The sequence below is a fragment of the Phoenix dactylifera genome, chromosome 4 (assembly GCF_009389715.1).
Source record: "Phoenix dactylifera cultivar Barhee BC4 chromosome 4, palm_55x_up_171113_PBpolish2nd_filt_p, whole genome shotgun sequence".
NCBI classification, from domain to species: Eukaryota; Viridiplantae; Streptophyta; class Magnoliopsida; order Arecales; family Arecaceae; genus Phoenix; species Phoenix dactylifera.
The window spans coordinates 16,578,486-16,595,069 of record NC_052395.1 but is presented as its reverse complement, the minus strand read 5'-3'; the positions used below and the strand labels follow the sequence as shown (position 1 = coordinate 16,595,069).

Here is a 16,584-nt window from a genome sequence, read left to right as displayed (position 1 = left end):
TCGACCCAAGTGAAGAAAGGCTGAATTACAAGTTTCTGTGGTTCTGAGAGGGTCGACCCAAGGAAAGGTTGAGTCGACCCAAGTGAAAGTTGGGTCGACCCAAGGAAAGGTTGAGTCGACCCAAGCACGGGCAGAAGCATAACGGCTAGTTCTGCAGAAGTACTTTTTATCCTTCCAACAGTGAGTAACGGCTAGTTTTTGAATTCTAACCATTGGGGCTTGTCCAATGGATGAAGGAAACTATTTAAAGTGGCACTATTTATCAGAGAAAATATTCTTTTGCAAAATATCAAAGAGTACACAAGAAAGACAAAGTGCCCTAATCTTCTTCATCCAAGTGCTTCATTCAAGAGTCAAAAGAAAGTGGTTGAGCAGATTCCAAGAGTCATTAAGAGCTCCATCCACCCTTGAAGAGTGAAGCATCCTTGACAAAGAAGAGAGAAGTCACATCAAGCGATAACTATTCTCTAAACTCTTCTTTGTAGATTATATTGTTATATTTGCTCATCTAGGAGCTTAAATCTTTTTTACTTTGTTTATTAAACTCATTGTAAAGGTTAGTTGGTAAGCCCGCAAAACCAACGGTATAGGTTGATTGGTGAACCCGTAAAACCAATTGTAAAGGTTCGTTGGTGAGCCCGGAAAACCAACATAGGTTCGTTGGTGAGCCCGTAAAACCAACATAGGTTTTTGGTGAACCCGGAAAAATCAAAGTGTAAAGATTTTTGGATTGTGAGCCCGGAAAACAATCCAACTGTAATCCCGCGGGATTATAGTGAATTCCCAAAGGGTCGCTTGGGGAGTGGACGTAGATGCTTAAGAGAGCACCGAACCACTATACTTCTTGTTGTTTGTATTATGATTTGTTTAATTCCACTAACTCATCAATTAACATAAGTAAGATAGTTAAAATTAAGAGAAACCAATTCACCCCCCCCCCCCCCCCCCTCTTGGCTTGTCACCTTGGCAACAGATTTGTTTTGTCATTTTAAGTCACTAAAATCTATTTTAGTAAATCTCAAAGTTTTAAGTTTTTGATATTGGATCCAAAAATATCCTTAAGTTAACTTTAAACATATATACAGATGATGGTAGTGATTATTATTGTTGCTATTGTTGTTGGTGTTGTTGTTATTATTATTGTGTTGTTGTTACTGCTGCAGAGCATTATGCTTTTACTGTAAACCATCAATTTACCCACCAAATTTAGACTGCAATAGGCTAGAAGCATCACTAGATTTATTTTTTTTTAAAACAAGAAGCATTATTTATATATTGTTTTGGATGCTTTAAAGGAAATATAGGACTAATTTTTATATCTTTTGAAGAGTTAGGATGTTTTTAGAATTTCAAGAAACCAATAGATTCCCAACAAGTTATCCTCTAACATTCAAGTATAAAAAAAAAAAATAAATCATCATATTTTCATGCTTCGGGGTATTGATACTTTCTCACCGTTTGACAAGGATAGATCATTTTGGCACGTCTTTTCCTTTTACATGCCCTTAAATGCATGATAATACTCGATCTAAGCTCTCAAATGCTCCTCTATTCTTAAAGGTGCATTTTTCTTCTGATTCACTATGATTAATAAAAATTTAATCTCCTTGAATCCAGAAATATATTTATTCGTATTTCATAGTGGGTGCAAAGCTTGAAATCTCTTCATGCTATTTTTTCTCTCTCCTTCAACTCAAAGGCTATTTGGTTGATGAACAAATTAAGAAAATATTTTGGTATAACAAATATCTGTAAAGAATATTACGTAGTATTATACAATAGAGTATAATTAAAAATAATATATATTAATACATAAATATATAATATAATATTATTGTAAATAATATAATATTATTATAATATAGTAATATAATATTGTATACTATAGTATAATAATATAATATAGTTTGATATTATATAACATTTTAATGTATTATGATATAATGTAACATAATATTATATTTATAGTATAATACAATAATAAAAATATAAATATTATATTTTTATAATTATAATATTTTATTATGGATATTTTGGTCTAAAAAATTTATACATCAGAACAGCTCTTCGATGCATACTAAAAGTACATTTCTAAAAACTTTTATTTAAAACTTCTTTTAACAAAAATTATTTTAATTTTTTTAAAAATTAAAATAATTTTTATATTTTTATTAAATAATTTATTTTATTTAAAAATATTTTTGAAGAGTGAGAAAGTGTTTTCGGGCAGCATGAACTTTGCCGAGAATATATATCCTAGATTTCATGTGGATTTCTTCTCTTCCCTTAACCCAGCTGCAGAGAACAAGTCCTTTCGCTCTCCTCTCTTTCCCTTCTCCTCCACCATGGCGGCCGCAGCGGCTTCCTCCTCCTTATCCTTCGCCACCTTCATCATCATCGGTCCACCTCTCCCACTCCCCGTCTGATTACATTAAAACCGCCGCCTCCCAAATTCCTCCTCCTCCGAAACGCTAGCCGCAGCCGCGGCCGCGGCCGCTGGATCTCCTGCACCACCGCCCCGCCGGACGCCGAGCCCCAGTCTTTCACGAACCGCCGCCTGGCGGACGAGAACATCAGCAAGGAGGCTTCCCGCCGCGAGCTCGCCGCCCCCGGCCAACGGCTTTTCGGCCTGGTACGTCCCGTTCGGCGCCGCCGCCGCTGACGGCCCCTCCGGCGAGCGCTACTCCCTCGACGAGATCGTGTACCGTAGCCGCTCCGGCGGCCTCCTCGACGTCCGCCACGAACGTGGCGGCCCCTGAAGAAGTTTCCGGGCTCCTACTGGCGCGCCCTCTTCGACTCCCGCGTCGGCCGCACCACCTGGCCCTACGGCTCCGGCGTCTGGAGCAAGAAGGAGTGGGTCCTCCCTGAGATCGACGCAGACCACATCGTCTCCCTCTTCGAGGCAACTCCAACCTCTTCTGGGCCGAGCGGCTCGGCCGCGGAGCACCTCGGCGGCATGCCCGATCTCTGGGTCAAGCACTGCGGCATCTCCCCACACCGGCTCCTTGAAGGACCTCGGCATGACCGTCTCGTCAGCCAGGTCAACCGCCTCCGCCGCCACCCTCTCAACCGACCCATTGCCTGCGTCGGCTGCGCCTCCACCGGGGACACCTCCGCCGCCCTCTCCGCCTACTGCGCCTCCGCCGGCATCCCCGCCATCGTCTTCCTCCCCGCCGACCGCATCTCCGTCGCCCAGCTCGTCCAGCCCATCGCCAATGGCGCCACCGTCCTCTCGATCGACACCGACTTCGATGGCTGCATGCGCCTTATCCGCGACGTCACCGCCGAGCTCCCCATCTACCTGGCCAACTCGCTCAACTCCCTTCGCCTCGAGGGCCAGAAGACCGCCGCCATCGAGATTCTCCAGCAGTTCGACTGGAGGTACCTGGGTACCTGACTGGGTCATCGTCCCCGGGGGCAACCTCCGGCAACATCTCGCCTTCTGCAAGGGCTTCGAGATGTGCCGGGAGCTCGGCCTCGTCGACCGCGTGCCCCGTCTCGTGTTGCCCAGGCCGCCAATGCCAACCCCTCTATCTCCACTACAAGGCCGGATGGTCCGACTTCAAGACTGTAGCTGCTGCCCCGACCTTTGCCTCTGCCATCCAGATAGGAGACCCGCGTCTCCATTGACCGTGCTGTATTTGCGCTCCGTGCGACGAATGGGATTGTTGAGGAGGGCCACCGAAGAGGAGCTGATGATGCCATGTCGCTCGCCGACCGCACCGGCATGTTTGCATGCCCCCACACCGGCGTTGCCCTTGCCGTCCTCGCTAAGCTCAGGGATAGGAGAGTCATCAAGGCCAATGACCGGACGGGTGGTTGTGAGCACTGCGCACGGCCCTCAAGTCACTCAGTCCAAGATCGACTACCACTCCAAAGAAATCGCCGAGATGGCCTGCATGCATGCGAACCCGCCTATCAGTGTGAACCCAATTTTGGGTCGCGTGATGGATGTCTTGAAGAAGAAGCTCGATGGAAAGGGGAAAGTCTGATCATCATCGGGTTAGTTGCACCTTTCAGTCCTCTTCATGTTTCCAATAGAATAATAGAATCTTATACATTTGACTATGTGGGATGCATCCCTTCTTTGTGGAACGCTTCTCTACAAGGATATGCTCCTCGCCGAGTATAACGTAGTTACAACTATTACTCATCAATTTCTTTAGTAAAGAAAGAGAAATTACATAGAATTGTAGCATCCGGCTGGATGTCATAATAGTAAACAGAGCATACCCTGCTTCTAGCTACATGGAACTTCATTAGTTCGAGCGAGGACAAATCTCAGACATCAGGGAATTAGTAATATATAAATGAAGCCTATACAAAAATAATGAAACCTCACCATCTAATATCTAATAAATTGAACTGTGCTGTTGGTTTAAAAACATTGTTCCATTGGCTCTAGTGGCTGTTTGCATTTGACATTAAGATGCTTTGTTGTGTTCGGGGCTTTTAAATATTTCAGCAACATCTCTGTGCATGCTAAGTTTAAATATTATTCTTCACGTGGCTACTTGTATAACTAATGGCATTGATGGTGGCAACTTGTGTTGGAGAAAGAAATCATGGAGCTTTTGAGAGAGTCCAATTTGTTTGCTTCATACATCATCTTTTTAGTAGGATGATTCAGGCATCTGAACATGCTTTGTAGTTTTAGACGCCCTTCTGTGGAGACAATTTTTTGCTTTCAGAAATTACCGATATTGATATCTGAGGTAGCCCTAACAGGGATGATTGTTGAATGAGGATTTGTAAAAACCAAGAGCAAATAGTTGGGACAAGGTTGATGGTTATGGTTTACTATCCAACATCAATTTAGTAACTGTGCTCATCATCCTATATGAATGTTGTCTAGGTCCCTTTCAGGGAAAGAGTGCTGGTATCTTGTTAGTAGAATGTTCGCAATCACAAGACAATAATTTGTTCAACATAATCTTGGAAATGATTTTAGTGGACATTATAATTGTTTGAAGGTGTATAAACTTACTATCATCTGAGTGCAATTGGCTATGCACAAAGAGAAAGACAGGATAAAACATAGAGGAAACTAAGTCCGACTGCTTTAATGGTTTACATGTATTTTTAGATCACTTGAGGGTCAAGATTCTTTCTTCTCACGATGGTGCAGACGTTGTATCATGCATAAACCATGGTGATTTGGTTGGTGACCCAAGTTGCGGTGCCACAATTGTTGTTTTTCCTTTCCCATTTCTCAGTTAGGAGATGGTGCACATTGAATTGTAGCAAGCTGTTAGCTTTCTCCATTCCTATATGATTAGCCTTTCTCCTTTCTTTGGCTGAGTGTTCGCCCTGCATCACTTCAAATCTATAATCAGGTCTTTCTGTGATAAGAGAGCAGGATTCCTGAATAGGTTGGGATAAGGATGTAACTTGGATTCTGACTTGAGAGAGGATGGCGGCTTGGTAGTTCAGAGTTTCTATGTGCTATGTTTGGTTGAGAGAGGATGGGACTTGAGAGGGTCTTTTGATCTCTCTCCTAATTGGTTGAATAGAAAGTGCCATAAATTTACCTCAGGGCAAGTCTCTGGTTCAAGTTCAGGATATCTTGTTTTTTGGCAGAAATTTGTTAGAGTTTTCATTTCTCTTATATTTTGTAACGAAGAAAAAAGTCAAAGAATGTTGCAAATACAGGTTGAGAAATTCAGCCACGGCAATCCATTTTTAACTAGTTTCCATGATCGTTTGGTGTGCACCGCGTTTTTATCATCTCTCTTTCGAGTTTCCATCCGAAAAATTTTCAAACTACTGTATAGATGCTTTCTTGTTAGAAGAATATTTTCTGAGGGGCTACTGAAGTCGATTTCTGCATTTCTAAGATGAAATGTTGCATCTAGTGTGAACATCAACTATTCTTGTATCCTGAGAAAACAAGAAGATGATGTATAGGGGCATGGGGCAAAAATTACTAAACTACTAAGAAATAATATCGAATTCATTTTCGTATTCGAATATTTTTAGTATATAGTTACTGTTGCTGGTGGTCCAAACCGAGAACGATTGGCACAGCGAGGTGAACGGGTTCCGTCTGAGTTGCCTTGGTTGGTGTTGATCGTGCTCCACCTTCCGCCGGGAAACCTGCAAGCAAGCCTCGCACCACCACTGGGGTAGTGGGGGCCCTCCGACGATCAAGTCAGAGGAGGTTGGAGGAGAAGGAGAGATAATTGCAGGTAGTAGGAGAATGCTCTGGAAATTCTTTGCTTACCTCCCCCCTTCTCCCCCCCGCCGCATATATACCAGGCTGGGGGTCCTTCGGGGGTTGGTCATCGTGTGGCACGATGGAGTCGCCACTGACATGGCCGTTACAGGCGTCGTCGTGGGGCAGCGCTGGGTACGGCCGTGACAGGGCGTAGTGGAGCTCCGCCTTGTACGGCTGTTACAGGAGATCGTGGAGCAGCGCCGGATACGACCGTTGCAGGGACAGAGGGTCGTGGCGTGCTTCAGGGAACAGCCTGTCGTTGTCGAGAGGTTGCCGACTCGGGATCGGATTGCTGGATCAAGGGGCAGCCGACTCGGGGTCGGGCTGTGAAGCCGAAGATATCCGACTCGGGGTCGGGTTACTGGATCAAGGGGCAGCTGTAGTCTTCTTGGGCGCGCGTGTCGGTCACGTGGGGCATGGTGGCTGAGTTCCCCCGTAACAGTAGCCCCCCACTTCCGAGCCTGGAACCAGAAGGGGAACGGGTGAAGGAAGTGATGCTTCGAGATTGCCGCCATCCCTCGGAGACGCGCGCGCGCTTCGAGCCCCGTCTTCTTTATGACGTATGGCGGTTGTTGCACCTGGCAGTCTGAGGATTTCGGCGGACATCCTTCCTTAATGGCGTCGATTCGCCTTTGGGGCGCGACCCTTCGGCAGCCAGGCGTCCTCTGGCGTCACCGGGCGTCACCCACCTTTCCGCCTATTTAACCGGGGGTCCTCCTCCGTCCGCCTTTCTCTTTACAGACATCTTCGAGTTTCTCCTTTGCGCTGCCGTCATCGCCGTCGGACTGTTCGCTTGCTCCTCCTTTGACGCTCTCGGAGCTGTTCTTCCTTCTCTTCCGGTGAGTTGCTCCATTCTTTAATTTAGGGCTCTCCATTACTCTCCTTTTGTATTAGTGTACTCCAGTCGTTCCGGTCTTTTCCCCCTTTTCGACCCTGTCCTGACCGTAGATTCACTGGCCATTAGGGATGGGCGAAGTGAGAGCAGACCGCATTAAGTTGGAGTTGGCCGCCGAAGACCTAGATAGGTTCGTGGCTCGATACCACCTTCCCGAGGCCTGCAATGTTACACTCCCGGGGCCTGAGGAGAGGATGTCCCATCCTCCTCCAGGGAAGGTTGCCATCAATGAGGGCATTCTTCAGGCCGGGTTCCGCTTTCCCCCTCGGACTTAGTCGTTCAGGTGCTTCGGGGTTTAAGAGTGCGCCGACGCAGCTGGTGCCGAACTCATGGCGCGCCCTGACAGCCTTTCAGGTTCTCTGCCGCATGCACGAGGTTTCCGCCACCCTGAATGTCTTTTGGGAATGCTACGGCCTGAGTGGCCACCCCCAGGATAAAGGGTGGTGGTGCTTTGCAGCGCGGCGAGGGTGCGGCCTCGTCAAGGAGGCTCCCACCTCCATTTCACGGCTGGAAGGAGCGCTTCTTTTTCGTTGACGCAGATCCCTCTTGGGAATCAGGGCAACCTGGGAGACGCCGATGAAGTCCCCGATTGGCCTATCGAGGTTGTCGAGGGAGGAATCCGACGACGTTGCCGTCTTGAAGAGAGGTTGGTGCCGAGGGTCGGCTCCCCCCGGTGTCCCTTATTTCCGAGGATACCTTGGTGAACGTCGGTCTGAGCTCGGTCCCCACTGACCGTGAGCCCGCCACCATTTCTTTTCCTTAGCTCTGTTCTCCTCTTTCGTTTCGTTCTTTCCTTCAGTTTCTCAACCTCCGACCACCTCGTCCTTTTTGCAGAGATCGACGACGTCATGCGGTCGGACAAAGGCAACGGCTGTTGGTAGGACGTCCCTACTGGAAGCAGTCCGGAGGAAGAAACGAGCTCCTCCGAGCGGGGCTCCACCGGCGAAGAAGTCCCGCCGGCAGGCGACTCCGACGCCGACAGACGGTCCGGACCCACCGATCAGGGGACGCCGCGGCGCGGACCGGGAGTTGACGTGTATCAGCCTCCGATGCCGAGACTACCGTTTCTCCGGAGGCATCACCCGGGCGCGCCCAAGATGGACGGGTCGGACGTGATCGGTCCCCAGCCCAGCCTTCGACTCGGTCGGCTCCGGATGATACGAGGAGGGACGCGCCGAGGCCCCGGCCGAGCAGGACCCTATCAATTCCAGGGGCGGCCCCCGCCCCGAGCGGGGTCAGCATGACTCTTCCCCAAGCGATGGTAAGGGTAAGGCTGCGGAACCACCGTCCGACTCCGGGAGAAGTCGGGGTCGGCCTTCACTTTCCGGCGCCCGAAACCTCATCGAGACGGTACTGCTGGGAAGGACCGCAGGCAGGTCCGGAAGATGAGGGTCCCTGACGTTGGGTGCCAGCTGCGTCTGTCTCATGTCGGTGAGTGTTCTTTCGGTCGCTTTTATCATTTATAGGCTCTGTTGATCCCCGCCTGACGCCCTCGTTTTTCCTATCCCTTAGCTCGCCCAGTACATGATCCGCCTGGAGGAGTGCTACGAGGAACAGGCGAGGCTTCTGGCGAGGGCCGAGAGCCAACTGAAGGCAACAGAAGTGGGAGGTCAGGCTGCGGCGGGGAGGACGACCAGGGACCTCGAGACGAGGCTCCAGGTAGTCGAAGAGCGGGCACTCGGCTTCGCCACCCTCGAGAAGCAACTGTTGGAGGCTCGGGAGCAGCTCAAGGTTGCCTCAGGTCTCGAGGGCGAGATCAAGAAGGCGGAGGAGCGGGCCGAGAAGCAGTCCCGGAAGGCTGCCGACTACCGGGAGAGGTGGGAGAAGGCCCAGCGGTCAGCCGACAACGCCCGCAACCGGACCCGGTCTCTTGAAGCCAAGCTGGGCGAATTGGAGTCGGCTTTGGAGAAGTCCCGCGCGAGCGACCAGGAGCTTCATTGCGCCTGGAGGAGGCTGAGGCTGCTCGCATCGCTGCCGAGGCGAAGCACAAGGAGGCCCAGGCTGATCTGTTGAGGGTCTCCTCCGAGGCGGATGACCGGATTGTGGCGAAGGTCTTGGAGGCAAAAGCTCAGATTATGGAGCGAGCAGAGGCGACGCTGGCCGAGAAGAGTGCGGAGATCGGGCTCAGGCGGTACAGGCTTATCGTCAGTCCGCCGAGTTCACCCGTGATATGTCGGAGGCGGTACAGGCCTATCGTCAGTCCGACGAGTTCGTCCTGATATGTCGGACGCGGGTCCGACTCCTTTGTCTTAGGCTTCGAGGAAGGCCTGGCAAGGGTGTCGGCTAAGTACTCCGAAATTGACCTGAGTGGGATCTCCCTTCTCGACTCCCCTCCGGCGCCATTGCCTGCTGCTTCTCCAACCGTCTCCCTACCCCTACGGACGTGCCCGACGTTCTCGACCCGGGGGTTCCTCCAAGCTGACCTTCTGTATTTTGTTCTTTTCTTTGTGTGTTGGCGTTTTGCCAAGTTGTATGGTCTCAGCCCTGAAACAATGAAAGTTAATGCAAATAGAGTTTCTTCATTTCACTTTCGTCCTTCTTTTTAACTCTTCGGTAGCGTCTCGCTGACTCCCGACTCCGAGGGTTAGGCCTCAGGAAATTCTTCCGGCGCTAAGCCAGGCATCCGAGGGTTAGGCCTCAGGAAATTCTTCCGGCGCTAAGCAGGATCCGAGGGTTAGGCCTCAGGAATTCGCTCGTTGGTCGGCCAAGGCTGGCGCAAGCGAGGCGACCGTCGGGGTCAGGTATTCTCCGGGATGATCATCGGGTTAGCCTGGATCCGAGGGCGGCCTCGGAATTCGTGTTGGTCGGCAAGCTGGCGCAAGCGAGGCCGATCGGTCGGGCTCAGGTAGTCTGTCCGGATGATATCGGGTTAGCCTGGATCCAGGGCGAGCTCAGGAAATTCGCTCGTTGGTCGGCCAGGCTGGCGCAAGCCGAGGCGACCGGTCGGGGCTTCAGGCTAGTCTGCTCCGGATGATCATCGGTTAGCCTGGCATCCAGGCCGAGCCTCGGGAGATTCGCTCGTTGTCGGCCAAGGCTGGCAAGCTGAGGCACCGTCGGGGCTTCAGCTAGTCTGCTCCCGGGATGATCATCGGGTTAGCCTGGCATCCGAGGCCGAGCTCGGAAAATTTCGCTCGTTGTCGGCCAAGGCTGCGCAAGCCGAGGCGACCGGTCGGGGCTTCAGCTAGTCTGCTCCGGGATGATCATCGGGTTAGCCTGGCATCCGAGGGCCGAGCCTCGGGAAATTCCGCTCGTTGTCGGCCAAGGCTGGCGCAAGCCGAGGCGACCGGTCGGGGCTTCAGCTAGTCTGCTCCCGGGGATGATCATCGGTAGCCTGGCATCCGAGGGCGAGCCTCGGAAAATTCCGCTCGTTGGTCGGCCAAGGCTGGCGCAAGCCGAGGCGACCGGTCGGGGCTTCAGGCTAGTCTGCTCCCGGGATGATATCGGGTTAGCCTGGCATCCGAGGCCGAGCTCGGGAAATTCCGCTCGTTGGTCGGCCAAGGCTGGCGCAAGCCGAGGCGACCGGTCGGGGCTTCAGCTAGTCTCTCCCGGATGATCATCGGGTTAGCCTGGCATCCAAGGGCCGAGCCTCGGGAAATTCCGCTCGTTGGTCGGCCAAGGCTGGCGCAAGCCGAGGCGACCGGTCGGGCTTCAGGCTAGTCTGCTCCGGGATATCATCGGTTAGCCTGGCATCCAGGGCCGAGCCTCGGGAATTCCGCTCGTTGTCGCCAAGGCTGGCGCAAGCCGAGGCGACCGTCGGGGCTTCAGGCTAGTCTGCTCCGGGATGATCATCGGGTTAGCTGGCATCCCGAGGCCGAGCCTCGGGAAATTCCGCTCGTTGGTCGGCCAAGGCTGGCGCAAGCCGAGGCGACCGGTCGGGGCTTCAGGCTAGTCTTCCGGGATGATATCGGGTTAGCCTGGCATCCGAGGGCCGAGCCTCGAGAAATTCCGCTCGCTGGTCGTGCGCCTGTCGCTTGCCGCCCGAGGGATTTCTCCATGGCCAGCTGCGATTGTATTTTCCTCTCTCCAAGCGTCGCCTGGGGAAACACAGATGGCTAAGTCTAATTAAGGGTTACCTGGGAAATCGGATCGCAGTTGCTGCTTGCGAGGATGTCAGTTAACGGCCGCGATACGCGCGTTCTTCGAGGCGGATGCGGCCTGGGCGCGACGGAGATAGTGACTGGGGTACAGGCCATCGGAGTGTCTGCACAAAAAATGCGATTAAGGAAATGACGTTAGAAATCGCGGAAGATACGCCTCGAGAGCCGATCGGCTCCGGATCAATGCGCCCGCATTTATTGGAGCCATCCGTATCGGAACGACCGGGGGCGCAGTTGGCTAAAATATAGGTGCAGGTGCGATGAGCTGCCAAGCCGGAGCTGTTCAGGTTGCCATGGATCGTGGCCTCCTCTCCGGCGCATGGTTGAGAGACCCCTGCCGAAGGAAGGGAGGCGCCCTTCGCGACTTCCGCCAATACCGTTTCATTGGGATCAACAAGAGGTTCTCCCCGGCGGAACTCCGCTCTAGCGTTTCATCCGGGATCACGTCTCCCCTCCTTGAAGTTCGGCCTCCGATTGAGCTCCGCACCAGGTGCTTGATCCGGGACTCGCGCCTCCATATGCTCTCCCCCTTGTATTCCTTCTCTCCCCTAAACTGGGGAGGACGGAATATCCTTGGAGGTGCGTTCCCTGGAGGCAGCGGGAGCTTCGTCTGCGGCGGCTCCTCGTTTTTCGTAGGCGTGGATGGCGCCTCTGGGTTGGAGCATGTGGACTTCTCCTTCTCATTCTTCTCTCCGCGTCGCTCTTCGTCTTCTTCGTGAGACGCGATGGCGCCTCCGTTGGAAGCACCCACTTCCGCGGGATTGCACCGCTTCGGATGGAGGTTTCGGGATCCAGATCTCAGCTCCTCGAGTCTCCCCTCTTCTTTACTTTCTTTACACCTAATTCCCCTCTGGGAATTCCTTGTATCACACGAGCACGCCGTTGTAACCAAAATTATTGAAATGCAAAGTGTTATACATTTTTGAACTGTCTTTCTGGCATCGTCGTTCTACTGGTAATACATCCGCAGGTTAGCGGAATTCCAGCTCCTTGAATTTCTCGACCATCTAGGGCCTCCAACTGGTAGGAGCCAGGTCGGTTTACCCAGCGAACCTTATACGGGCCTTCCCAATTTGGCGCTAGCTTCCCACCTTCCGCAGGTTGAGATGCTTTAGCTCGCCTTAGCACCAGATCTCCGATTCTGAAAAGCTTCGGTCGGACCTTGGAGTTGTAATATCGGGCCACCCTCCGCTGATACATCGCCATCCGAACCTGCGCCATTTCCCTCGCTTCTTCCAAGAGATCCAGGTTCCCTCGGAGTTGTCCGAATTGGCCTCGGGTCGGTGCGCGGCCACCCGAGGTGAGGGGAGTCCGAGCTCCACGGGGACAACGGCTTCCGTGCCATAGGTTAGGCTGAAAGGCGTCTCCCCGGTAGGGGTCCGATGCGTGGTCCGATACGCCCAAAGGACATTCTCGAGTTCTTCGACCCAAGCTTGCCCCGTCCGACCGATTCGCGCTTTGATTCCTTGGAGGATTGTCCGATTTGTGACCTCGGCCTCGCCGTTGGTTTGGGGATGCGACACAGATGTGAACCGATGCTCGATCCCGAACTCCTCGCAGAAGTCAGGGAAATGCTTGTTGTCGAACTGTCGGCCATTATCCGAGATGAGGACCCGAGGTACCCCAAATCGGACAATGATGTTCTTCTTCACGAACTTCCGGACTTGCACCTCCGTGATAGTGGCTAGCGGCTCTGCCTCCACCCACTTGGTGAAGTAGTCGATTGCAACAATCAAAAATTTCCGCTGAGCTGAAGCGACGGGGAATGGTCCGAGGATATCCATTCCCCACTGGGCGAAGGGCCAGGGTGCAGTGATTGGTGCCAAGGGGACAGAAGGGACTCTCTGGACGTTGGCGTGGCGCTGGCAGGCGTCGCATTTCCGTACATGATCCTTTGAGTCCTCCAACAAGGTAGGCCAATAATAGCCTTGCCTCATGATCTTGTGCGCCAAGGACCTAGCCCCCAAGTGGGATCCGCAAACGCCTTCGTGGACTTCGCCGAGGACGTAGGCCGCTTCCGAGGGGCGGAGGCACTTTAAGAGGGGGGCGGTGAACGAGGTCCGATACAGCCTCCCTTCGTTGAGTACGTAGTGGGCGGACTTCATAACAAGTCGCCGAGCTTGATCTTCGTCTTCGGGGAGGATCCCTTCGGCGAGGTAGGCGACAAACGGGTCCATCCAAGACGGCTCCGGGTCAATCGCCATCACTGCTCCAGCCTCGCCGATGCTCGGGGCATCCAGGGTCTCCAGGTAGATCGCCCTCGACAAGCTGTGCGCGTCTGCGCTCACTAAGCGGGACAGCCTGTCGGCCCTGGCATTTTCACTCCTTGGGACCTGCTGGATGTCGACACTGCCGAGGTCGGGAATGAGTGCTTGCACCTTCCGGACGTAATTCTGCATGGTCGGGTTCCGGGCTTCGAACTCCCCACGGACCCGCCCGACCACCAACTGGGAGTCGGTGAAGACCTTCAGGCGCCGGATGCCGAGCTCCTTGGTGAGTTTGAGTCCCGTGACTAGGGCCTCATACTCCGCCTCGTTGTTGGTCACTGGAAATCCGAACCTCAAGGCATACTCGGCTATCACTCCATCAGGGCTGGTGAGGACCAGCCCGGCCCCTCCACCTTCGGGGTTCGACGACCCATCGATGTGAAGCGTCCAAATCGGGAGGTCGAGGCTAGGTGTTTCCGGCGACCTAGGTTCCGTCTCCTGCACCGTGCACTCAGCGAGGCAATCCGCGAGCGCCTGGGCGCTTGATAGCGGGTCGGGGCTGGTAGCGGATGTTCGAACTCACCAAGTTCTACTGCCCACTTCACCAGCCGTCCTGCATTTCTCAGGATTGCTGAGGATCTGCCGCAGCGGTTGATCGGTCAAGAGGGTGACAGAATGGGCCTGGAAATAGGGGCGAAGCCTCCTGGTCGCGGTCAGCAGCGCGAAGGCGATCTTTTCAGCCTTCGTATACCGCGTCTCGGCATCCCGTAAGACCCGGCTGATGTAGTACACCAGGCTTCTGGAACTTTGCCTCTTCCCGAACCAGTACCGCACTGACTGCGGTTGGAGAGACCGCCAGATAAAGGTTAGAGCATCTCCCCTTCTTGCGGCTTGGACAGCAGGGGAGGAGACGCCAAGTATTCCTTGAGCTGTCGAATGCTGCTTGACATTCGGCCGTCCAGAGGAAGTCTTTCGGGCGTTTCAACACCTTGAAGAAGCGTGGCAGCTATCGGCCGACTTTGCCACAAATCGTCCGAGCGCGGCGACCCTCCCAGCGAGCTCCTGAACCTCCTTCACTTTGGTCGAAGGGGACATATCTTGATGGCCTTGATTTTGTCAGGGTTGGCTTCGATCCCCCGCTGGGTTGACAATGAAACCGAGGAACCTCCCGGCCGAAGCGCCAAAGGCGCACTTCGCTGGGTTCAGCTTCATGCGAAACTTCCGCAGGGTGGCAAAAGTCTCCTCCAGATCCGCGATGTGCTGGTCTGCATGGCGGCTCTTCACCAGCATATCGTCCACGTACACCTCCATGTTCCGGCCGATTTGCTCTTGAAGATTTTGTTGACGAGGCGCTGGTAAGTTGCGCCAGCATTCTTCAGACCGAAGGCATTACCTTGTAACAGTACAGCCCCCGGTCTGTTTATAAAGGCAGTTTTCTCCTCGTCCTGTGGAGCCATCATTATCTGGTTGTAGCCGGAGAAGGCGTCCATGAAAGACAGCAGCTGATATCCGGAAGTCGCGTCGACCAGTTGGTCTATCCGCGGAAGCGGAAAGCTATCCTTGGGGCATGCCTTGTTCAGGTCGGTTGTAAGTCGACGCACATCCTCCACTTTCCGCTCGCCTTCCGGACAAGTACGACATTTACCAGCCATTCGGGTAGCTGACCTCCCTTATGAATCCTGCCTCCAAGAGCTTGTCTACCTCCTGGTCGACCACTCGGATCCGATCCGGGGCACAGTGTCTCTTCTTCTGCTTTACTGGTCGGTGGGTTGGGTCGACGTTGAGGGCGTGAGAAATGACCTCCGGGTCGATCCCAGGTACATCGGCCGCCGACCAAGCAAATACATCGGCGTTGGCTTGGAGGAATTCCACCAACCGAGCCCGAGCTCCCGGGTCGAGATTGGTGCCGACCCGGACCGTCCCGGTCAGGGGCGACCTTCCTCGAGGGGAACTTCGATCACACCTTCGGCCGGCTCCCCGTGCCGCAAGGCCACCTCGTCTCTGGCGTCGAGGGACTCGACGCTTAAGGCTTCTACGGGCTTCTTCCCTTTGAGAGTTGCTAGGAAACATTGCCTTGCGGTCGGTTGGGTCACCTCTGACCTCTCCAATCCCGGCCGCCGTGGGGAACCGCATGAGCAATGGTACGTTGAGACCACCCGCGCGAAGGGCGTTCAGTCCGGGTCGTCCGAGGATAGCATTGTAGGCCGAGGGAACACGGACGACCAAGAACCCGAGCCGCACCGTGGCTTCTGCGGGTGCAACGCCCGCAGTCACAGGCAGCTCAACGACACCTTCGGCCGAGACAGCGTCTCCAGTGAATCCCATGAGGGGGTAGATGTTTTGTGCAACAATTGTCTGGACAAGCTCATCTTTTGGAAGGCCTCGTAAAACAAAATATCAGCTGAGCTTCCACTATCCACAAGAACACGCCTTACATCATAGTTTGCCATAGTGAGGGAGATCACCATGGCGTCGTCGTGGGGGGTCTGAACCCCCTTTACATCTTCATCACAAAAAGTGATTACATTACCGACCCTCTGCCTCTTTGCGACGGCTGCCCTTGATGCTTCAGTCGAGCCCCCCGCGTTCCTCTCGGGCCGGGGGTAGCCCCCAGTGATAGTATGGATCACGCCCGCGACGGGTCGATTCTGCTCCCGAGGCTCCGGAGGGGACCGGTCGGCCGGACGCGAGTCTGCGGGGGGACGTCGGTCGTTTACATATCGACCAAGACGCCCTCGGCGGATGAGAGCCTCGATCTCGTCCCGAAGCTGGAAGCAGTCTTCGGTGTCGTGGCCGTGGTCCCGGTGGTACTCACAGTACGCCCGAGAGGGCCTCCTCCCAGGGATCTTCTTCATCTGTCTCGGGACCGGGAGGTCCTCCCGCCCCTTGATTTCCATGAGGATCTGGGCCCGGGGAGTCAGGAGAGGAGTGTACCGGTTGAAGCGTCGGGGCGGAGAATGAGGGCGTAGGGCGCCGTGGTTCCTCGCCGGCGACAGGCTTCTGCGCCGACGCTGAGGCGTCGGGCTCCTCCCCTGGCGTGCCTCTTTTCGCCTTTTCTTCCCGAGCTTTGGAGGGATCTCGGCGGCCTCCTTGCTCCGGTAGGCGGCCGCCTCCTCGGCGTCCGTTATACTGGTTCGCCCGGACAACAGCTCCGGGAAGCTCCGCGGC

At 53.6% G+C, this 16,584-nt stretch overlaps 1 pseudogene; it reads left to right on the top strand.

The window, feature by feature from the left end:
* Nucleotides 1-2,290: 2,290 nt before the first annotated feature.
* On the top strand, nt 2,291-4,187 carry LOC103723482 (annotated as a pseudogene).
* Nucleotides 4,188-16,584: the final 12,397 nt, after the last annotated feature.